Source organism: Schistocerca gregaria, chromosome 10 (genome assembly GCF_023897955.1).
Source record: "Schistocerca gregaria isolate iqSchGreg1 chromosome 10, iqSchGreg1.2, whole genome shotgun sequence".
NCBI classification, from domain to species: Eukaryota; Metazoa; Arthropoda; class Insecta; order Orthoptera; family Acrididae; genus Schistocerca; species Schistocerca gregaria.
In genome coordinates, this window is record NC_064929.1 from 42,688,766 (window position 1) to 42,712,533 (window position 23,768).

The 23,768-nt window shown below is 49.0% G+C and overlaps 2 non-coding genes across 2 annotated transcripts; both read left to right on the plus strand.

Annotated features, from left to right (window-relative positions):
- Positions 1-6,691: 6,691 nt before the first annotated feature.
- Positions 6,692-6,764, plus strand: Trnaa-ggc (transfer RNA alanine (anticodon GGC)). The gene has a single exon. It is a non-coding gene; the product is annotated as a tRNA-Ala (tRNA).
- Positions 6,765-21,490: 14,726 nt separating this feature from the next.
- Trnat-agu (transfer RNA threonine (anticodon AGU)) lies at positions 21,491-21,563 on the plus strand. Its single transcript has one exon. It is a non-coding gene; the product is annotated as a tRNA-Thr (tRNA).
- The last annotated feature ends 2,205 nt before the right edge of the window (positions 21,564-23,768 follow it).

Below are 23,768 nucleotides of genomic sequence, written 5' to 3' on the forward strand. Positions count from 1 at the left end.
GAATTTTTAACACACCTACATGCGCACCTTGCCATGCAAGAGGAATAATTCACAACCAGCAGATGTGTCTAGGAAGATACAAGCGAATGATTAGCATCCACAATTGACAAGCGTGCTGTTATTAGTGCGCAGGAAGCACCCTCCTCCCACGCCTACACTTAATTTAGAAACAGTACAAGTGTTCCCGTAAGATTCTCAAGCCTATGTCGGAAAGATCTGCCTTGCGCCGTGTTCACGTAAATCCCACTGCATATTCCTATTCTTTGCGTGCAGTCAGCTGCTACTGGTGTTGCTAGTTGTGACTGCTGATAACAGATGCCGTAGCAATCAATTCATGGAGTGAGTTGTATGTTTTGCGATAGTCTGTCTCTGACAAGCAAGCACAGGTGACATAGGTGCGAACACAGGAAGCTTGCAGACCCTCGCTGCCTGCAGACACCGAGCAGCCACACTAGGATGGCGGCCTAAGCCGTAGGCGAAATGTGCTCATTCGCTTTGGCGCGACGTCGAACTATAAATAATGCTGTCACTAGCGTGAGCGTCGTGGAAAGTCGGAAAAGTCGGCTGCGAGGGTGAGTGCCAAGTTTGGGGAGCGTTTCGTAGTATGCGCATTGCAATGGAGCCGCGGAAACTTGTTGTGGCCCAGTGTTTCGCAGTTGGATGACAAGATTGGTACACAGTAGTAAAGAGCGAGGCACTGAGTTGGCATGAATAATGGAGTGCACAATGGGGCTCGAGATGTGTTTGTTACCTCAGGTGCTGTATGATTGTCGACAAGGAGTGAAAACGGAGCAATTTGTGACGGCTCTTTCAATTTAAGACGTTAAAAAAAAGACGGAATTTGCATTTGTAATACCAGAGCATCGAAACTACTTGGAACTTTTGTGTATATGAACGGGTCCGCGCCTTTGTACTCTGCTCAATACCCAGTGCCTCCAGAATTTTTAACACACCTACATGCGCACCTTGCCATGCAAGAGGAATAATTCACAACCTACAGATGTGTCTAGGAAGATACAAGCGAATGATTAGCATCCACAATTGACAAGCGTGCTGTTATTAGTGCGCTGGAAGCACCCTCCTCCCACGCCTACACTTAATTTAGAAACAGTACAAGTGTTCCCGTAAGATTCTCAAGCCTATGTCGGAAAGATCTGACTTGCGCCGAGTTCACGTAAATCCCACTGCACATTCCAATTCTTTGCGTGCAGTCAGCTGCTACTGGTGTTGCTAGTTGTGACTGCTGATAACAGATGCCGTAGCAATCAATTCATGGAGTGAGTTGTATGTTTTGCGATAGTCTGTCTCTGACAAGCAAGCACAGGTGACATAGGTGCGAACACAGGAAGCTTGCAGACCCTCGCTGCCTGCAGACACCGAGCAGCCACACTAGGAGGGAGGCCTAAGCCGTAGGCGAAATGTGCTCATTCGCTTTGGCGCGACGTCGAACTATAAATAATGCTGTCACTAGCGTGAGCGTTGCGTGAGAGTCGTGGAAAGTCGGAAAAGTCGGCTGCGAGGGTGAGTGCCAAGTTTGGGGAACGTTTCGTAGTATGCACATTGCAATGGAGACGCGGAAACTTGTTGTGGCCCAGTGTTTTGCAGTTGGATGACAAGATTGGTACACAGTAGTAAAGAGCGAGGCACTGAGTTGGCATGAATAATGGAGTGCACAAGGGGGCTCGAGATGTGTTTGTTACCTCAGGTGCTGTATGATTGTCGACAAGGAGTGAAAACGGAGCAATTTGTGACGGCTCTTTCAATTTAAGAAGTTAAAAACAGACGGAATTTGCATTTGTAATACCAGAGCATCGAAACTACTTGGAACTTTTGAGTATATGAACGGGTCCGCGCCTTTGTACTCTGCTCCCTTCACCGCTACAAACCAACCAAGCATCGTGTCCGTGCGCATCTGAGTCGCAAAGAATGGGGAATAGCGAAGTTTGGTCGTGCATGGGGCGTAGCTCAGTTGGTAGAGCGTTCGCTTGGCATGTGAAAGGACCAGGGTTCAAGCCGCGGCGCCTCCATTTTTTGTGGTCAGTGCATGGTAAGTGTTGGTCGCGGCGAACCAAAAGGCACGCAAGATGTTGCAAAGCCAGCGTCACAGACTGATATGATGTATACTGACGTAAGGAGTGCAAGATGTAAGTGTGGGGACCGGCTGTTATCGAGGTGTCATCGAGTGCAGATCTGTCTTAGGTATCGCGGCTTAACCTCATTGAAGTCTAGAGGGTGGACAACACGTTGGTCTTACTCAAAGCGGTGTCCGAATTCTATTTTCGACGTTATACGTGCCACTTTCATTGTGGCCAACTACGATTCGATACAGAATGCACGAAACCTGAAAGACACCCTAATGGATACATAGAGAGTAGTGTTTGTCTGCTGAATAATGGGAGTGCAAGGGTCTGTGTCGTCTATATGGCTGTATGTAGCACAATTAGTCTTCGGGGGGGCGGGCGTAGCTCAGATGGTAGAGTGCTCGCTTAGTATGCGAGAGGTACTGGGATCAATACCCAGTGCCTCCAGAATTTTTAACACTCCTACATGCGCACCTTGCCATGCAAGAGGAATAATTCACAACCAGCAGATGTGTCTAGGAAGATACAAGCGAATGATTAGCATCCACAATTGACATGCGTGCTGTTATTAGTGCGCAGGAAGCACCCTCCTCCCACGCCTACACTTAATTTAGAAACAGTACAAGTGTTCCCGTAAGATTCTCAAGCCTATGTCGGAAAGATCTGCCTTGCGCCGAGTTCACGTAAATCCCACTGCACATTCCTATTCTTTGCGTGCAGTCAGCTGCTACTGGTGTTGCTAGTTGTGACTGCTGATAACAGATGCCGTTGCAATCAATTCATGGAGTGAGTTGTATGTTTTGCGATAGTCTGTCTCTGACAAGCAAGCACAGGTGACATAGGTGCGAACACAGGAAGCTTGCAGACCCTCGCTGCCTGCAGACACCGAGCAGCCACACTAGGAGGTCGGCCTAAGCCGTAGGCGAAATGTGCTCATTCGCTTTGGCGCGACGTCGAACTATAAATAATGCTGTCACTAGCGTGACCGTCGTGGAAAGTCGGAAAAGTCGGCTGCGAGGGTGAGTGCCAAGTTTGGGGAACGTTTCGTAGTATGCGCATTGCAATGGAGACGCGGAAACTTGTTGTGGCCCAGTGTTTTGCAGTTGGATGACAAGATTGGTACACAGTAGTAAAGAGCTAGGCACTGAGTTGGCATGAATAATGGAGTGCACAATGGGGCTCGAGATGTGTTTGTTACCTCAGGTGCTGTATGATTGTCGACAAGGAGTGAAAACGGAGCATTTTGTGACGGCTCTTTCAATTTAAGACGTTAAAAACAGACGGAATTTGCATTTGTAATACCAGAGCATCGAAACTACTTGGAACTTTTGTGTATATGAACGGGTCCGCGCCTTTGTACTCTGCTCCCTTCACCGCTACAAACCAACCAAGCATCGTGTCCGTGCGCATCTGAGTCGCAAAGAATGGGGAATAGCGCAGTTTGGTCGTGCATTGGGCGTAGCTCAGTTGGTAGAGCGTTCGCTTGGCATGTGAAAGGTCCAGGGTTCAAGCCGCGGCGCCTCAATTTTTTGTGATCAGTGCATGGTAAGTGTTGGTCGCGGCGAACCAAAAGGCACGCAAGATGTTGCAAAGCCAGCGTCACAGACTGATATGATGTATACTGACGTAAGGAGAGCAAGATGTAAGTGTGGGGACCGGCTGTTATCGAGGTGTCATCGAGTGCAGATCTGTCTTAGGTATCGCGGCTTAACCTCATTGTAGTCTAGAGAGAGGACAACACGTTGGTCTTACTCAGAGCGGTGTCCGAATTCTATTTTCGACGTTATACGTGCCACTTTCATTGTGGCCAACTACGATTCGATACAGAATGCACGAAACCTGAAAGACACCCTAACGGATACATAGAGAGTAGTGTTTGTCTGCTGAATAATGGGAGTGCAAGGGTCTGTGTCGTCTATATGGCTGTATGTAGCACGATTAGTCTTCGGGGGGGCGGGCGTAGCTCAGATGGTAGAGCGCTCGCTTAGTATGCAAGAGGTACGGGGATCAATACCCAGTGCCTCCAGAATTTTTAACACACCTACATGCGCACCTTGCCATGCAAGAGGAATAATTCACAACCAGCAGATGTGTCTAGGAAGATACAAGCGAATGATTAGCATCCACAATTGACAAGCGTGGTGTTATTAGTGCGCAGGAAGCACCCTCCTCCCACGCCTACACTTAATTTAGAAACAGTACAAGTGTTCCCGTAAGATTCTCAAGCCTATGTCGGAAAGATCTGCCTTGCGCCGAGTTCATGTAAATCCCACTGCACATTCCTATTCTTTGCGTGCAGTCAGCTGCTACTGGTGTTGCTAGTTGTGACTGCTGATAACAGATGCCGTAGCAATCAATTCATGGAGTGAGTTGTATGTTTTGCGATAGTCTGTCTCTGACAAGCAATCACAGGTGACATAGGTGCGAACGCAGGAAGCTTGCAGACCCTCGCTGCCTGCAGACACCGAGCAGCCACACTAGGAGGGTGGCCTAAGCCGTAGGCGAAATGTGCTCATTCGCTTTGGCGCGACGTCGAACTATAAATAATGCTGTCACTAGCGTGAGCGTCGTGGAAAGTCGGAAAAGTCTTCTGCGACGGTGAGTGCCAAGTTTGGGGAACGTTTCGTAGTATGCGCATTGCAATGGAGACGCGGAAACTTGTTGTGGCCCAGTGTTTTGCAGTTGGATGACAAGATTGGTACACAGTAGTAAAGAGCGAGGCACTGAGTTGGCATGAATAATGGAGTGCACAATGGGGCTCGAGATGTGTTTGTTACCTCAGGTGCTGTATGATTGTCGACAAGGAGTGAAAACAGAGCAATTTGTGACGGCTCTTTCAATTTAAGAAGTTAAAAACAGACGGAATTTGCATTTGTAATACCAGAGCATCGAAACTACTTGGAACTTTTGAGTATATGAACGGGTCCGCGCCTTTGTACTCTGCTCCCTTCACCGCTACAAACCAACCAAGCATCGTGTCCGTGCGCATCTGAGTCGCAAAGAATGGGGAATAGCGAAGTTTGGTCGTGCATGGGGCGTAGCTCAGTTGGTAGAGCGTTCGCTTGGCATGTGAAAGGACCAGGGTTCAAGCCGCGGCGCCTCCATTTTTTGTGGTCAGTGCATGGTAAGTGTTGGTCGCGGCGAACCAAAAGGCACGCAAGATGTTGCAAAGCCAGCGTCACAGACTGATATGATGTATACTGACGTAAGGAGTGCAAGATGTAAGTGTGGGGACCGGCTGTTATCGAGGTGTCATCGAGTGCAGATCTGTCTTAGGTATCGCGGCTTAACCTCATTGAAGTCTAGAGGGTGGACAACACGTTGGTCTTACTCAGAGCGGTGTCCGAATTCTATTTTCGACGTTATACGTGCCACTTTCATTGTGGCCAACTACGATTCGATACAGAATGCACGAAACCTGAAAGACACCCTAATGGATACATAGAGAGTAATGTTTGTCTGCTGAATAATGGGAGTGCAAGGGTCTGTGTCGTCTATATGGCTGTATGTAGCACAATTAGTCTTCGGGGGGGCGGGCGTAGCTCAGATGGTGGAGTGCTCGCTTAGTATGCGAGAGGTACTGGGATCAATACCCAGTGCCTCCAGAATTTTTAACACTCCTACATGCGCACCTTGCCATGCAAGAGGAATAATTCACAACCAGCAGATGTGTCTAGGAAGATACAAGCGAATGATTAGCATCCACAATTGACATGCGTGCTGTTATTAGTGCGCAGGAAGCACCCTCCTCCCACGCCTACACTTAATTTAGAAACAGTACAAGTGTTCCCGTAAGATTCTCAAGCCTATGTCGGAAAGATCTGCCTTGCGCCGAGTTCACGTAAATCCCACTGCACATTCCTATTCTTTGCGTGCAGTCAGCTGCTACTGGTGTTGCTAGTTGTGACTGCTGATAACAGATGCCGTTGCAATCAATTCATGGAGTGAGTTGTATGTTTTGCGATAGTCTGTCTCTGACAAGCAAGCACAGGTGACATAGGTGCGAACACAGGAAGCTTGCAGACCCTCGCTGCCTGCAGACACCGAGCAGCCACACTAGGAGGTCGGCCTAAGCCGTAGGCGAAATGTGCTCATTCGCTTTGGCGCGACGTCGAACTATAAATAATGCTGTCACTAGCGTGAGCGTCGTGGAAAGTCGGAAAAGTCGGCTGCGAGGGTGAGTGCCAAGTTTGGGGAACGTTTCGTAGTATGCGCATTGCAATGGAGACGCGGAAACTTGTTGTGGCCCAGTGTTTTGCAGTTGGATGACAAGATTGGTACACAGTAGTAAAGAGCTAGGCACTGAGTTGGCATGAATAATGGAGTGCACAATGGGGCTCGAGATGTGTTTGTTACCTCAGGTGCTGTATGATTGTCGACAAGGAGTGAAAACGGAGCATTTTGTGACGGCTCTTTCAATTTAAGACGTTAAAAACAGACGGAATTTGCATTTGTAATACCAGAGCATCGAAACTACTTGGAACTTTTGTGTATATGAACGGGTCCGCGCCTTTGTACTCTGCTCCCTTCACCGCTACAAACCAACCAAGCATCGTGTCCGTGCGCATCTGAGTCGCAAAGAATGGGGAATAGCGCAGTTTGGTCGTGCATGGGGCGTAGCTCAGTTGGTAGAGCGTTCGCTTGGCATGTGAAAGGTCCTGGGTTCAAGCCGCGGCGCCTCAATTTTTTGTGATCAGTGCATGGTAAGTGTTGGTCGCGGCGAACCAAAAGGCACGCAAGATGTTGCAAAGCCAGCGTCACAGACTGATATGATGTATACTGACGTAAGGAGAGCAAGATGTAAGTGTGGGGACCGGCTGTTATCGAGGTGTCATCGAGTGCAGATCTGTCTTAGGTATCGCGGCTTAACCTCATTGTAGTCTAGAGAGAGGACAACACGTTGGTCTTACTCAGAGCGGTGTCCGAATTCTATTTTCGACGTTATACGTGCCACTTTCATTGTGGCCAACTACGATTCGATACAGAATGCACGAAACCTGAAAGACACCCTAACGGATACATAGAGAGTAGTGTTTGTCTGCTGAATAATGGGAGTGCAAGGGTCTGTGTCGTCTATATGGCTGTATGTAGCACGATTAGTCTTCGGGGGGGCGGGCGTAGCTCAGATGGTAGAGCGCTCGCTTAGTATGCAAGAGGTACGGGGATCAATACCCAGTGCCTCCAGAATTTTTAACACACCTACATGCGCACCTTGCCATGCAAGAGGAATAATTCACAACCAGCAGATGTGTCTAGGAAGATACAAGCGAATGATTAGCATCCACAATTGACAAGCGTGGTGTTATTAGTGCGCAGGAAGCACCCTCCTCCCACGCCTACACTTAATTTAGAAACAGTACAAGTGTTCCCGTAAGATTCTCAAGCCTATGTCGGAAAGATCTGCCTTGCGCCGAGTTCACGTAAATCCCACTGCACATTCCTATTCTTTGCGTGCAGTCAGCTGCTACTGGTGTTGCTAGTTGTGACTGCTGATAACAGATGCCGTAGCAATCAATTCATGGAGTGAGTTGTATGTTTTGCGATAGTCTGTCTCTGACAAGCAATCACAGGTGACATAGGTGCGAACGCAGGAAGCTTGCAGACCCTCGCTGCCTGCAGACACCGAGCAGCCACACTAGGAGGGTGGCCTAAGCCGTAGGCGAAATGTGCTCATTCGCTTTGGCGCGACGTCGAACTATAAATAATGCTGTCACTAGCGTGAGCGTCGTGGAAAGTCGGAAAAGTCTTCTGCGACGGTGAGTGCCAAGTTTGGGGAACGTTTCGTAGTATGCGCATTGCAATGGAGACGCGGAAACTTGTTGTGGCCCAGTGTTTTGCAGTTGGATGACAAGATTGGTACACAGTAGTAAAGAGCGAGGCACTGAGTTGGCATGAATAATGGAGTGCACAATGGGGCTCGAGATGTGTTTGTTACCTCAGGTGCTGTATGATTGTCGACAAGGAGTGAAAACGGAGCAATTTCTGACGGCTCTTTCAGTTTAAGACGTTAAAAACAGACGGAATTTGCATTTGTAATACCAGAGCATCGAAACTACTTGGAACTTTTGTGTATATGAACGGGTCCGCGCCTTTGTACTCTGCTCCCTTCACCGCTACAAACCAACCAACCATCGTGTCCGTGCGCATCTGAGTCGCAAAGAATGGGGAATAGCGCAGTTTGCTCGTGAATGGGGCGTAGCTCAGTTGGTAGAGCGTTCGCTTGGCATGTGAAAGGTCCGGGGTTCAAACCGCGGCGCCTCCATTTTTTGTGGTCAGTGCATGGTAAGTGTTGGTCGCGGCGAACCTAAAGGCACGCAAGATGTTGCAAAGCCAGCGTCACAGACTGATATGATGTATACTGACGTAAGGAGAGCAAGATGTAAGTGTGGGGACCGGCTGTTATCGAGGTGTCATCGAGTGCAGATCAGTCTTAGGTATCGCGGCTTAACCTCATTGAAGTCTAGAGGGTGGACAACACGTTGGTCTTACTCAGAGCGGTGTCCGAATTCTATTTTCGACGTTATACGTGCCACTTTCATTGTGGCCAACTACGATTCGATACAGAATGCACGAAACCTGAAAGACACCCTAACGGATACATAGAGAGTAGTGTTTGTCTGCTGAATAATGGGAGTGCAAGGGTCTGTGTCGTATATATGGCTGTATGTAGCACCATTAGTTTTCGGGGGGGGCGGGGGTAGCTCAGGTGGTAGAGCGCTCGTTTAGTATGCGAGAGGTACTGGGATCAATACCCAGTGCCTCCAGAATTTTTAACACACCTACATGCGCACCTTGCCATGCAAGAGGAATAATTCACAACCAGCAGATGTGTCTAGGAAGATACAAGCGAATGATTAGCATCCACAATTGACAAGCGTGCTGTTATTAGTGCGCAGGAAGCACCCTCCTCCCACGCCTACACTTAATTTAGAAACAGTACAAGTGTTCCCGTAAGATTCTGAAGCCTATGTCGGAAAGATCTGCCTTGCGCCGAGTTCACGTAAATCCCACTGCACATTCCTATTCTTTGCGTGCAGTCTGCTGCTACTGGTGTTGCTAGTTGTGACTGCTGATAACAGATGCCGTAGCAATCAATTCATGGAGTGAGTTGTATGTTTTGCGATAGTCTGTCTCTGACAAGCAAGCACAGGTGACATAGGTGCGAACACAGGAAGCTTGCAGACCCTCGCTGCCTGCAGACACCGAGCAGCCACACTAGGAGGGCGGCCTAAGCCGTAGGCGAAATGTGCTCATTCGCTTTGGCGCGACGTCGAACTATAAATAATGCTGTCACTAGCGTGAGCGTTGCGTGAGCTTCGTGGAAAGTCGGAAAAGTCGGCTGCGAGGGTGAGTGCCAAGTTTGGGGAACGTTTCGTAGTATGCGCATTGCAATGGAGACGCGGAAACTTGTTGTGGCCCAGTGATTTGCAGTTGGACGACAAGATTGGTTCACAGTAGGAAAGAGCGAGGCACTGAGTTGGCATGAATAATGGAGTGCACAATGGGGCTCGAGATGTGTTTGTTACCTCAGGTGCTGTATGATTGTCGACAAGGAGTGAAAACGGAGCAATTTGTGACGGCTCTTTCAGTTTAAGACGTTAAAAACAGACGGAATTTGCATTTGTAATACCAGAGCATCGAAACTACTTGGAACTTTTGTGTATATGAACGGGTCCGCGCCTTTGTACTCTGCTCCCTTCACCGCTACAAACCAACCAAGCATCGTGTCCGTGCGCATCTGAGTCGCAAAGAATGGGGAATAGCGAAGTTTTGGTCGTGCATGGGGCGTAGCTCAGTTGGTAGAGCGTTCGCTTGGCATTTGAAAGGTCCAGGGTTCAAGCCGTGGCGCCTCCATTTTTTGTGGTCAGTGCATGGTAAGTGTTGGTCGCGGCGAACCAAAAGGCACGCAAGATGTTGCAAAGCCAGCGTCACAGACTGATATGATGTATACTGACGTAAGGAGAGCAAGATGTAAGTGTGGGGACCGGCTGTTATCGAGGTGTCATCGAGTGCAGATCTGTCTTAGGTATCGCGGCTTAACCTCATTGAAGTCTAGAGGGTGGAGAACACGTTGGTCTTACTCAGAGCGGTGTCCGAATTCTATTTTCGACGTTATACGTGCCACTTTCATTGTGGCCAACTACGATTCGATACAGAATGCACGCAACCTGAAAGACACCCTAACGGATACATAGAGAGTAGTGTTTGTCTGCTGAATAATGGGAGTGCAAGGGTCTGTGTCGTCTATATGGCTGTATGTAGCACCATTAGTCTTCGGGGGGGCGGGCGTAGCTCAGATGGTAGAGCGCTCGCTTAGTATGCGAGAGGTACTGGGATCAATACCCAGTGCCTCCAGAATTTTTAACACACCTACATGCGCACCTTGCCATGCAAGAGGAATAATTCACAACCAGCAGATGTGTCTAGGAAGATACAAGCGAATGATTAGCATCCACAATTGACAAGCGTGGTGTTATTAGTGCGCAGGAAGCACCCTCCTCCCACGCCTACACTTAATTTAGAAACAGTACAAGTGTTCCCGTAAGATTCTCAAGTCTATGTCGGAATGATCTGCCTTTCGCCGAGTTCACGTAAATCCCACTGCACATTCCTATTCTTTGCGTGCAGTCAGCTGCTACTGGTGTTGCTAGTTGTGACTGCTGATAACAGATGCCGTAGCAATCAATTCATGGAGTGAGTTGTATGTTTGGCGGTAGTCTGTCTCTGACAAGCAAGAACAGGTGACATAGGTGTGAACACAGAAAGCTTGCAGACCCTCGCTGCCTGCAGACACCGAGCAGCTACACTAGGAGGGCGGCCTAAGCCGTAGGCGAAATGTGCTCATTCGCTTTGGCGCGACGTCGAACTATAAATAATGCTGTCACTAGCGTGAGCGTTGCGTGAGCTTCGTGGAAAGTCGGAAAAGTCGGCTGCGAGGGTGAGTGCCAAGTTTATGGAACGTTTCGTAGTATGCGCATTGCAATGGAGACGCGGAAACTTGTTGTGGCCCAGTGTTTTGCAGTTGGACGACAAGATTGGTACACAGTAGTAAAGAGCGAGGCACTGAGATGGCATGAATAATGGAGTGCACAATGGGGCTCGAGATGTGTTTGTTACCTCAGGTGCTGTATGATTGTCGACAAGGAGTGAAAACGGAGCAATTTGTGACGGGTCTTTCAATTTAAGACGTTAAAAACAGACGGAATTTGCATTTGTAATACCAGAGCATCGAAACTACTTGGAACTTTTGTGTATATGAACGGGTCCGCGCCTTTGTACTCTGCTCCCTTCACCGCTACAAACCAACCAACCATCGTGTCCTTGCGCATCTGAGTCGCAAAGAATGGGGAATAGCGCAGTTTGCTCGTGCATGGGGCGTAGCTCAGTTGGTAGAGCGTTCGCTTGGCGTGTGAAACGTCCAGGCTGCAAGCCGCGGCGCCTCCATTTTTTGTGGTCAGTGCATGGTAAGTGTTGGTCGCGGCGAACCTAAAGGCACGCAAGATGTTGCAAAGCCAGCGTCACAGACTGATATGATGTATACTGACGTAAGGAGAGCAAGATGTAAGTGTGGGGACCGGCTGTTATCGAGGTGTCATCGAGTGCAAATATGTCTTAGGTATCGCGGCTTAACCTCATTGAAGTCTAGAGGGTGGAGAACACGTTGGTCTTACTCAGAGCGGTGTCCGAATTCTATTTTCGACGTTATACGTGCCACTTTCATTGTGGCCAACTACGATTCGATACAGAATGCACGAAACCTGAAAGACACCCTAACGGATACATAGAGAGTAGTGTTTGTCTGCTGAATAATGGGAGTGCAAGGGTCTGTGTCGTCTATATGGCTGTATGTAGCACCATTAGTCTTCGAGGGGGCGGGCGTAGCTCAGATGGTAGAGCGCTCGCTTTGTATGCGAGAGGTACTGGGATTAATACCCAGTGCCTCCAGAACTTTTAACACACCTACATGCGCACCTTGCCATGCAAGAGGAATAATTCACAACCAGCAGATGTGTCTAGGAAGATACAAGCGAATGATTAGCATCCACAATTGACAAGCGTGCTGTTATTAGTGCGCAGGAAGCACCCTCCTCCCACGCCTTCACTTAATTTAGAAACAGTACAAGTGTTCCCGTAAGATTCTCAAGCCTATGTCGGAAAGATCTGCCTTGCGCCGAGTTCACGTAAACCCCACTGCACATTCCTATTCTTTGCGTGCAGTCAGCTGCTACTGGTGTTGCTAGTTGTGACTGCTGATAACAGTTGCCGTAGCAATCAATTCATGGAGTGAGTTGTATGTTTTGCGATAGTCTGTCTCTGACAAGCAAGCACAGGTGACATAGGTGCGAACACAGGAAGCTTGCAGACCCTCGCTGCCTGCAGACACCGAGCAGCCACACTAGGAGGGCGGCCTAAGCCGTAGGCGAAATGTGCTCATTCGCTTTGGCGCGACGTCGAACTATAAATAATGCTGTCACTAGCGTGAGCGTTGCGTGAGCTTCGTGGAAAGTCGGAAAAGTCGGCTGCGAGGGTGAGTGCCAAGTTTATGGAACGTTTCGTAGTATGCGCATTGCAATGGAGACGCGGAAACTTGTTGTGGCCCAGTGTTTTGCAGTTGGACGACAAGATTGGTACACAGTAGTAAAGAGCGAGGCACTGAGATGGCATGAATAATGGAGTGCACAATGGGGCTCGAGATGTGTTTGTTACCTCAGGTGCTGTATGATTGTCGACAAGGAGTGAAAACGGAGCAATTTGTGACGGCTCTTTCAATTTAAGACGTTAAAAACAGACGGAATTTGCATTTGTAATACCAGAGCATCGAAACTACTTGGAACTTTTGTGTATATGAACGGGTCCGCGCCTTTGTACTCTGCTCCCTTCACCGCTACAAACCAACCAACCATCGTGTCCTTGCGCATCTGAGTCGCAAAGAATGGGGAATAGCGCAGTTTGGTCGTGCATGGGGCGTAGCTCAGTTGGTAGAGCGTTCGCTTGGCGTGTGAAACGTCCAGGCTGCAAGCCGCGGCGCCTCCATTTTTTGTGGTCAGTGCATGGTAAGTGTTGGTCGCGGCGAACCTAAAGGCACGCAAGATGTTGCAAAGCCAGCGTCACAGACTGATATGATGTATACTGACGTAAGGAGAGCAAGATGTAAGTGTGGGGACCGGCTGTTATCGAGGTGTCATCGAGTGCAGATCTGTCTTAGGTATCGCGGCTTAACCTCATTGAAGTCTAGAGGGTGGACAACACGTTGGTCTTACTCAGAGCGGTGTCCGAATTCTATTTTCGACGTTATACGTGCCACTTTCATTGTGGCCAACTACGATTCGATACAGAATGCACGAAACCTGAAAGACACCCTAACGGATACATAGAGAGTAGTGTTTGTCTGCTGAATAATGGGAGTGCAAGGGTCTGTGTCGTCTATATGGCTGTATGTAGCACCATTAGTCTTCGGGGGGGCGGGCGTAGCTCAGATGGTAGAGCGCTCGCTTAGTATGCGAGAGGTACTGGGATCAACACCCAGTGCCTCCAGAACTTTTAACACACCTACATGCGCACCTTGCCATGCAAGAGGAATAATTCACAACCAGCAGATGTGTCTAGGAAGATACAAGCGAATGATTAGCATCCACAATTGACAAGCGTGCTGTTATTAGTGCGCAGGAAGCACCCTCCTCCCACGCCTTCACTTAATTTAGAAACAGTACAAGTGTTCCCGTAAGATTCTCAAGCCTATGTCGGAAAGATCTGCCTTGCGCCGAGTTCACGTAAATCCCACTGCACATTCCTATTCTTTGCGTGCAGTCAGCTGCTACTGGTGTTGCTAGTTGTGACTGCTGATAACAGTTGCCGTAGCAATCAATTGATGGAGTGAGTTGTATGTTTTGCGATAGTCTGTCTCTGACAAGCAAGCACAGGTGACATAGGTGCGAACACAGGAAGCTTGCAGACCCTCGCTGCCTGCAGACACCGAGCAGCCACACTAGGAGGGCGGCCTAAGCCGTAGGCGAAATGTGCTCATTCGCTTTGGCGCGACGTCGAACTATAAATAATGCTGTCACTAGCGTGAGCGTTGCGTGAGCTTCGTGGAAAGTCGGAAAAGTCGGCTGCGAGGGTGAGTGCCAAGTTTATGGAACGTTTCGTAGTATGCGCATTGCAATGGAGACGCGGAAACTTGTTGTGGCCCAGTGTTTTGCAGTTGGACGACAAGATTGGTACACAGTAGTAAAGAGCGAGGCACTGAGATGGCATGAATAATGGAGTGCACAATGGGGCTCGAGATGTGTTTGTTACCTCAGGTGCTGTATGATTGTCGACAAGGAGTGAAAACGGAGCAATTTGTGACGGGTCTTTCAATTTAAGACGTTAAAAACAGACGGAATTTGCATTTGTAATACCAGAGCATCGAAACTACTTGGAACTTTTGTGTATATGAACGGGTCCGCGCCTTTGTACTCTGCTCCCTTCACCGCTACAAACCAACCAACCATCGTGTCCTTGCGCATCTGAGTCGCAAAGAATGGGGAATAGCGCAGTTTGCTCGTGCATGGGGCGTAGCTCAGTTGGTAGAGCGTTCGCTTGGCGTGTGAAACGTCCAGGCTGCAAGCCGCGGCGCCTCCATTTTTTGTGGTCAGTGCATGGTAAGTGTTGGTCGCGGCGAACCTAAAGGCACGCAAGATGTTGCAAAGCCAGCGTCACAGACTGATGTGATGTATACTGACGTAAGGAGAGCAAGATGTAAGTGTGGGGACCGGCTGTTATCGAGGTGTCATCGAGTGCAGATCTGTCTTAGGTATCGCGGCTTAACCTCATTGAAGTCTAGAGGGTGGACAACACGTTGGTCTTACTCAGAGCGGTGTCCGAATTCTGTTTTCGACGTTATACGTGCCACTTTCATTGTGGCCAACTACGATTCGATACAGAATGCACGAAACCTGAAAGACACCCTAACGGATACATAGAGAGTAGTGTTTGTCTGCTGAATAATGGGAGAGCAAGGGTCTGTGTCGTCTATATGGCTGTATGTAGCACCATTAGTCTTCGGGGGGCGGGCGTAGCTCAGATGGTAGAGCGCTCGCTTAGTATGCGAGAGGTACTGGGATCAATACCCAGTGCCTCCAGAATTTTTAACACACCTACATGCGCACCTTGCCATGCAAGAAAAATAATTCAGAACCAGCAGATGTGTCTAGGAAGATACAAGCGAATGATTAGCATCCAAAATTGACAAGCGTGCTGTTATTAGTGCGCAGGAAGCACCCTCCTCCCACGCCTTCACTTAATTTAGAAACAGTACAAGTGTTCCCGTAAGATTCTCAAGCCTATGTCGGAAAGATCTGCCTTGCGCCGAGTTCACGTAAACCTCACTGCACATTCCTATTCTTTGCGTGCAGTCAGCTGCTACTGGTGTTGCTAGTTGTGACTGCTGATAACAGTTGCCGTAGCAATCAATTCATGGAGTGAGTTGTATGTTTTGCGATAGTCTGTCTCTGACAAGCAAGCACAGGTGACATAGGTGCGAACACAGGAAGCTTGCAGACCCTCGCTGCCTGCAGACACCGAGCAGCCACACTAGGAGGGCGGCCTAAGCCGTTGGCGAAATGTGCTCATTCGCTTTGGCGCGACGTCGAACTATAAATAATGCTGTCACTAGCGTGAGCGTTGCGTGAGCTTCGTGGAAAGTCGGAAAAGTCGGCTGCGAGGGTGAGTGCCAAGTTTATGGTGCGTTTCGTAGTATGCGCATTGAAATGGAGACGCGGAAACTTGTTGTGGCACAGTGTTTTGCAGTTGGACGACAAGATTGGTACACAGTAGTAAAGAGCGAGGCACTGAGTTGGCATGAATAATGGAGTGCACAATGGGGCTCGAGATGTGTTTGTTACCTCAGGTGCTGTATGATTGTCGACAAGGAGTGAAAACGGAGCAATTTGTGACGGCTCTTTCAATTTAAGACGTTAAAAACAGACGGAATTTGCATTTGTAATACCAGAGCATCGAAACTACTTGGAACTTTTGTGTATATGAACGGGTCCGCGCCTTTGTACTCTGCTCCCTTCACCGCTACAAACCAACCAACCATCGTGTCCGTGCGCATCTGAGTCGCAAAGAATGGGGAATAGCGCAGTTTGGTCGTGCATGGGGCGTAGCTCAGTTGGTAGAGCGTTCGCTTGGCATGTGAAAGTCCAGGGTTCAAGCCGCGGGGCCTCCATTTTTTGTGGTCAGTGCATGGTAAGTGTTGGTCGCGGCGAACCTAAAGGCACGCAAGATGTTGCAAAGCCAGCGTCACAGACTGATATGATGTATACTGACGTAAGGAGAGCAAGATGTATGTGTGGGGACCGGCTGTTATCGAGGTGTCATCGAGTGCAGATCTGTCTTAGGTATCGCGGCTTAACCTCATTGAAGTCTAGAGGGTGGACAACACGTTGGTCTTACTCAGAGCGGTGTCCGAATTCTATTTTCGACGTTATACGTGCCACTTTCATTGTGGCCAACTACGATTCGATACAGAATGAACGAAACCTGAAAGACACCCTAACGGATACATAGAGAGTAGTGTTTGTCTGCTGAATAATGGGAGTGCAAGGGTCTGTGTCGTCTATATGGCTGTATGTAGCACCATTAGTCTTCGGGGGGGCGGGCGTAGCTCAGATGGTAGAGCGCTCGCTTAGTATGCGAGAGGTACTGGGATCAATACCCAGTGCCTCCAGAACTTTTAACACACCTACATGCGCACCTTGCCATTCAAGAGGAATAATTCACAACCAGCAGATGTGTCTAGGAAGATACAAGCGAATGATTAGCATCCACAATTGACAAGCGTGCTGTTATTAGTGCGCAGGAAGCACCCTCCTCCCACGCCTTCACTTAATTTAGAAACAGTACAAGTGTTCCCGTAAGATTCTCAAGCCTATGTCGGAAAGATCTGCCTTGCGCCGAGTTCACGTAAATCCCACTGCACATTCCTATTCTTTGCGTGCAGTCAGCTGCTACTGGTGTTGCTAGTTGTGACTGCTGATAACAGTTGCCGTAGCAATCAGTTCATGGAGTGAGTTGTATGTTTTGCGATAGTCTGTCTCTGACAAGCAAGCACAGGTGACATAGGTGCGAACACAGGAAGCTTGCAGACCCTCGCTGCCTGCAGACACCGAGCAGCCACACTAGGAGGGCGGCCTAAGCCGTAGGCGAAATGTGCTCATTCGCTTTGGCGCGACGTCGAACTATAAATAATGCTGTCACTAGCGTGAGCGTTGCGTGAGCTTCGTGGAAAGTCGGAAAAGTCGGCTGCGAGGGTGAGTGCCAAGTTTGGGGAGCGTTTCGTAGTGTGCGCAGTGCAATGGAGACGCGTAAACTTGTTGTGGCCCAGTGTTTCGCAGTTGGACGACAAGATTGGTACACAGTAGTAAAGAGCGAGGCACTCAGTTGGCATGAATAATGGAGTGCACAATGGGGCTCGAGATGTGTTTGTTACCTCAGGTGCTGTATGATTGTCGACAAGGAGTGAAAAAGGAGCAATTTGTGACGGCTCTTTCAATTTATTACGTTAAAAACAGACGGAATTTGCATTTGTAATACCAGAGCATCGAAACTACTTGGAACTTTTGTGTATATGAACGGGTCCGCGCCTTTGTACTCTGCTCCCTTCACCGCTACAAACCAACCAAGCATCGTGTCCGTGCGCATCTGAGTCGCAAAGAATGGGGAATAGCGCAGTTTGGTCGTGTATGGGGCGTAGCTCAGTTTGTAGAGCGTTCGCTTGGCATGTGAAATTCCAGGGTTCAAGCCGCGGGGCCTCCATTTTTTGTGGTCAGTGCATGGTAAGTGTTCGTCGCGGCGAACCTAAAGGCACGCAAGATGTTGCAAAGCCAGCGTCACAGACTGATATGATGTATACTGACGTAAGGAGAGCAAGATGTAAGTGTGGGGACCGGCTGTTATCGAGGTGTCATCGAGTGCAGATGTGTCTTAGGTATCGCGGCTTAACCTCATTGAAGTCTAGAGGGTGGACAACACGTTGGTCTTACTCAGAGCGGTGTCCGAATTCTATTTTCGACGTTATACGTGCCACTTTCATTGTGGCCAACTACGATTCGATACAGAATGCACGAAACCTGAAAGACATCCTAACGGATACATAGAGAGTAGTGTTTGTCTGCTGAATAATGGGAGTGCAAGGGTCTGTGTCGTCTATATGGCTGTATGTAGCACCATTAGTCTTCGGGGCGGCGGGCGTAGCTCAGATGGTAGAGCGCTCGCTTAGTATGCGAGAGGTACTGGGATCAATACCCAGTGCCTCCAGAAATTTTAACACACCTACATGCGCACCTTGCCATGCAAGAGGAATAATTCACAACCAGCAGATGTGTCTAGGAAGATACAAGCGAATGATTAGCATCCACAATTGACAAGCGTGCTGTTATTAGTGCGCAGGAAGCACCCTAGTCCCACGCCTTCACTTAATTTAGAAACAGTACAAGTGTTCCCGTAAGTGTCTCAAGCCTATGTCGGAAATATCTGCCTTGCGCCGAGTTCACGTAAATCCCACTGCACATTCCTATTCTTTGCGTGCAGTCAGCTGCTACTGGTGTTGCTAGTTGTGACTGCTGATAACAGTTGCCGTAGCAATCAATTGATGGAGTGAGTTGTATGTTTTGCGATAGTCTGTCTCTGACAAGCAAGCACAGGTGACATAGGTGCGAACACAGGAAGCTTGCAGACCCTCGCTGCCTGCAGACACCGAGCAGCCACACTAGGAGGGCGGCCTAAGCCGTAGGCGAAATGTGCTCATTCGCTTTGGCGCGACGTCGAACTATAAATAATGCTGTCACTAGCGTGAGCGTTGCGTGAGCTTCGTGGAAAGTCGGAAAAGTCGGCTGCGAGGGTGAGTGCCAAGTTTATGGTACGTTTCGTAGTATGCGCATTGCAATGGAGACGCGGAAACTTGTAGTGGCCCAGTGTTTTGCAGTTGGACGACAAGATTGGTACACAGTAGTAAAGAGCGAGGCACTGAGTTGGCATGAATAATGGAGTGCACAATGGGGCTCGAGATGTGTTTGTTACCTCAGGTGCTGTATGATTGTCGACAAGGAGTGAAAACGGAGCAATTTGTGACGGCTCTTTCAATTTAAGACGTTAAAAACAGACGGAATTTGCATTTGTAATACCAGAGCATCGAAACTACTTGGAACTTTTGTGTATATGAACGGGTCCGCGCCTTTGTACTCTGCTCCCTTCACCGCTACAAACCAACCAACCATCGTGTCCTTGCGCATCTGAGTCGCAAAGAATGGGGAATAGCGCAGTTTGGTCGTGCATGGGGCGTAGCTCAGTTGGTAGAGCGTTCGCTTGGCGTGTGAAAGGTCCAGGCTTCAAGCCGCGGGGCCTCCATTTTTTGTGGTCAGTGCATGGTAAGTGTTGGTCGCGGCGAACCTAAAGGCACGCAAGATGTTGCAAGGCCAGCGTCACAGACTGATATGATGTATACTGACGTAAGGAGAGCAAGATGTAAGTGTGGGGACCGGCTGTTATCGAGGTGTCATCGAGTGCAGATCTGTCTTAGGTATCGCGGCTTAACCTCATTGAAGTCTAGAGGGTGGACAACACGTTGGTCTTACTCAGAGCGGTGTCCGAATTCTATTTTCGACGTTATACGTGCCACTTTCATTGTGGCCAACTACGATTCGATACAGAATGCACGAAACCTGAAAGACACCCTAACGGATACATAGAGAGTAGTGTTTGTCTGCTGAATAATGGGAGTGCAAGGGTCTGTGTCGTCTATATGGCAGTATGTAGCACCATTAGTCTTCGGGGGGGTGGGCGTAGCTCAGATGGTAGAGCGGTCGCTTAGTATGCGGGAGGTACTGGGATCAATACCCGGTGCCTCCAGAATTTTTAACACACCTACATGCACACCTTGCCATGCAGGTGGATTAATTCACAGCCAGCAGATGTGTCTAGGAAGATACAAGCGAATGATTAGCATCCACAATTGACAAGCGTGCTGTTATTAGTGCGCAGGAAGCACCCTCCTCCCACGCCTTCACTTAATTTAGAAACAGTACAAGTGTTCCCGTAAGATTCTCAAGCCTATGTCGGAATGATCTGCCTTGCGCCGAGTTCACGTAAACCCCACTGCACATTCCTATTCTTTGCGTGCAGTCAGCTGCTACTGGTGTTGCTAGTTGTGACTGCTGATAACAGTTGCCGTAGCAATCAATTGATGGAGTGAGTTGTATGTTTTGCGATAGTCTGTCTCTGACAAGCAAGCACAGGTGACATAGGTGCGAACACAGGAAGCTTGCAGACCCTCGCTGCCTGCAGACACCGAGCAGCCACACTAGGAGGGCGGCCTAAGCCGTAGGCGAAATGTGCTCATTCGCTTTGGCGCGACGTCGAACTATAAATAATGCTGTCACTAGCGAGAGCGTTGCGTGAGCTTCGTGGAAAGTCGGAAAAGTCGGCTGCGAGGGTGAGTGCCAAGTTTATGGTACGTTTCGTAGTATGCGCATTGCAATGGAGACGCGGAAACTTGTAGTGGCCCAGTGTTTTGCAGTTGGACGACAAGAATGGTACACAGTAGTAAAGAGCGAGGCACTGAGTTGGCATGAATAATGGAGTGCACAATGGGGCTCGAGATGTGTTTGTTACCTCAGGTGCTGTATGATTGTCGACAAGGAGTGAAAACGGAGCAATTTGTGACGGCACTTTCAATTTAAGACGTTAAAAACAGACGGAATTTGCATTTGTAATACCAGAGCATCGAAACTACTTGGAACTTTTGTGTATATGAACGGGTCCGCGCCTTTGTACTCTGCTCCCTTCACCGCTACAAACCAACCAACCATCGTGTCCGTGCGCATCTGAGTCGCAAAGAATAGGGAGTAGCGCAGTTTGCTCGTGCATGGGGCGTAGCTCAGTTGGTAGAGCGTTCGCTTGGCGTGTGAAAGGTCCAGGGTTCAAGACGCGGCGCCTCCATTTTTTGTGGTCAGTGCATGGTAAGTGTTGGTCGCGGCGAACCTAAAGGCACGCAAGATGTTGCAAAGCCAGCGTCACAGACTGATATGATGTATACTGACGTAAGTAGAGCAAGATGTAAGTGTGGGGACCGGCTGTTATCGAGGTGTCATCGAGTGCAGATGTGTCTTAGGTATCGCGGCTTAACCTCATTGAAGTCTAGAGGGTGGACAACACGTTGGTCTTACTCAGAGCGGTGTCCGAATTCTATTTTCGACGTTATACGTGCCACTTTCATTGTGGCCAACTACGATTCGATACAGAATGCACGAAACCTGAAAGACACCCTAACGGATACATAGAGAGTAGTGTTTGTCTGCTGAATAATGGGAGTGCAAGGGTCTGTGTCGTCTATATGGCTGTATGTAGCACCAGTAGTCTTCGGGGCGGCGGGCGTAGCTCAGATGGTAGAGCGCTCGCTTAGTATGCGAGAGGTACTGGGATCAATACCCAGTGCCTGCAGAATTTTTAACACACCTACATGCGCACCTTGCCATGCAAGAGGAATAATTCACAACCAGCAGATGTGTCTAGGAAGATACAAGCGAATGATTAGCATCCACAATTGACAAGCGTGCTGTTATTAGTGCGCAGGAAGCACCCTCCTCCCACGCCTTCACTTAATTTAGAAACAGTACAAGTGTTCCCGTAAGAGTCTCAAGCCTATGTCGGAAAGATCTGCCTTGCGCCGAGTTCACGTAAATCCCACTGCACATTCCTATTCTTTGCGTGCAGTCAGCTGCTACTGGTGTTGCTAGTTGTGACTGCTGATAACAGTTGCCGTAGCAATCAATTGATGGAGTGAGTTGTATGTTTTGTGATAGTCTGTCTCTGACAAGCAAGCGCAGGTGACATAGGTGCGAACACAGGAAGCTTGCAGACCCTCGCTGCCTGCAGACACCGAGCAGCCACACTAGGAGGGCGGCCTAAGCCGTAGGCGAAATGTGCTCATTCGCTTTGGCGCGACGTCGAACTATAAATAATGCTGTCACTAGCGTGAGCGTTGCGTGAGCTTCGTGGAAAGTCGGAAAAGTCGGCTGCGAGGGTGAGTGCCAAGTTTATGGTACGTTTCGTAGTATGCGCATTGCAATGGAGACGCGGAAACTTGTAGTGGCCCAGTGTTTTGCAGTTGGACGACAAGATTGGTACACAGTAGTAAAGAGCGAGGCACTGAGTTGGCATGAATAATGGAGTGCACAATGGGGCTCGAGATGTGTTTGTTACCTCAGGTGCTGTATGATTGTCGACAAGGAGTGAAAACGGAGCAATTTGTGACGGCTCTTTCAATTTAAGACGTTAAAAACAGACGGAATTTGCATTTGTAATACCAGAGCATCGAAACTACTTGGAACTTTTGTGTATATGAACGGGTCCGCGCCTTTGTACTCTGCTCCCTTCACCGCTACAAACCAACCAACCATCGTGTCCTTGCGCATCTGAGTCGCAAAGAATGGGGAATAGCGCAGTTTGGTCGTGCATGGGGCGTAGCTCAGTTGGTAGAGCGTTCGCTTGGCGTGTGAAAGGTCCAGGCTTCAAGCCGCGGCGCCTCCATTTTTTGTGGTCAGTGCATGGTAAGTGTTGGTCGCGGCGAACCTAAAGGCACGCAAGATGTTGCAAAGCCAGCGTCACAGACTGATATGATGTATACTGACGTAAGGAGAGCAAGATGTAAGTGTGGGGACCGGCTGTTATCGAGGTGTCATCGAGTGCAGATCTGTCTTAGGTATCGCGGCTTAACCTCATTGAAGTCTAGAGGGTGGACAACACGTTGGTTTTACTCAGAGCGGTGTCCGAATTCTATTTTCGACGTTATACGTGCCACTTTCATTGTGGCCAACTACGATTCGATACAGAATGCACGAAACCTGAAAGACACCCTAACGGATACATAGAGAGTAGTGTTTGTCTGCTGAATAATGGGAGTGCAAGGGTCTGTGTCGTCTATATGGCTGTATGTAGCACCATTAGTCTTCGGGGGGGTGGGCGTAGCTCAGATGGTAGAGCGCTCGCTTAGTATGCGGGAGGTACTGGGATCAATACCCGGTGCCTCCAGAATTTTTAACACACCTACATGCACACCTTGCCATGCAAGTGGAATAATTCACAGCCAGCAGATGTGTCTAGGAAGATACAAGCGAATGATTAGCATCCACAATTGACAAGCGTGCTGTTATTAGTGCGCAGGAAGCACCCTCCTCCCACGCCTTCACTTAATTTAGAAACAGTACAAGTGTTCCCGTAAGATTCTCAAGCCTATGTCGGAAAGATCTGCCTTGCGCCGAGTTCACGTAAACCCCACTGCACATTCCTATTCTTTGCGTGCAGTCAGCTGCTACTGGTGTTGCTAGTTGTGACTGCTGATAACAGTTGCCGTAGCAATCAATTCATGGAGTGAGTTGTATGTTTTGCGATAGTCTGTCTGTGACAAGCAAGCACAGGTGACATAGGTGCTAACACAGGAAGCTTGCAGACCCTCGCTGCCTGCAGACACCGAGCAGCCACACTAGGAGGGCGGCCTAAGCCATAGGCGAAATGTGCTCATTCGCTTTGGCGCGACGTCGAATTATAAATAATGCTGTCACTAGCGTGAGCGTTGCGTGAGCTTCGTGGAAAGTCGGAAAAGTCGGCTGCGAGGGTGAGTGCCAAGTTTGGGGAACGTTTCGTAGT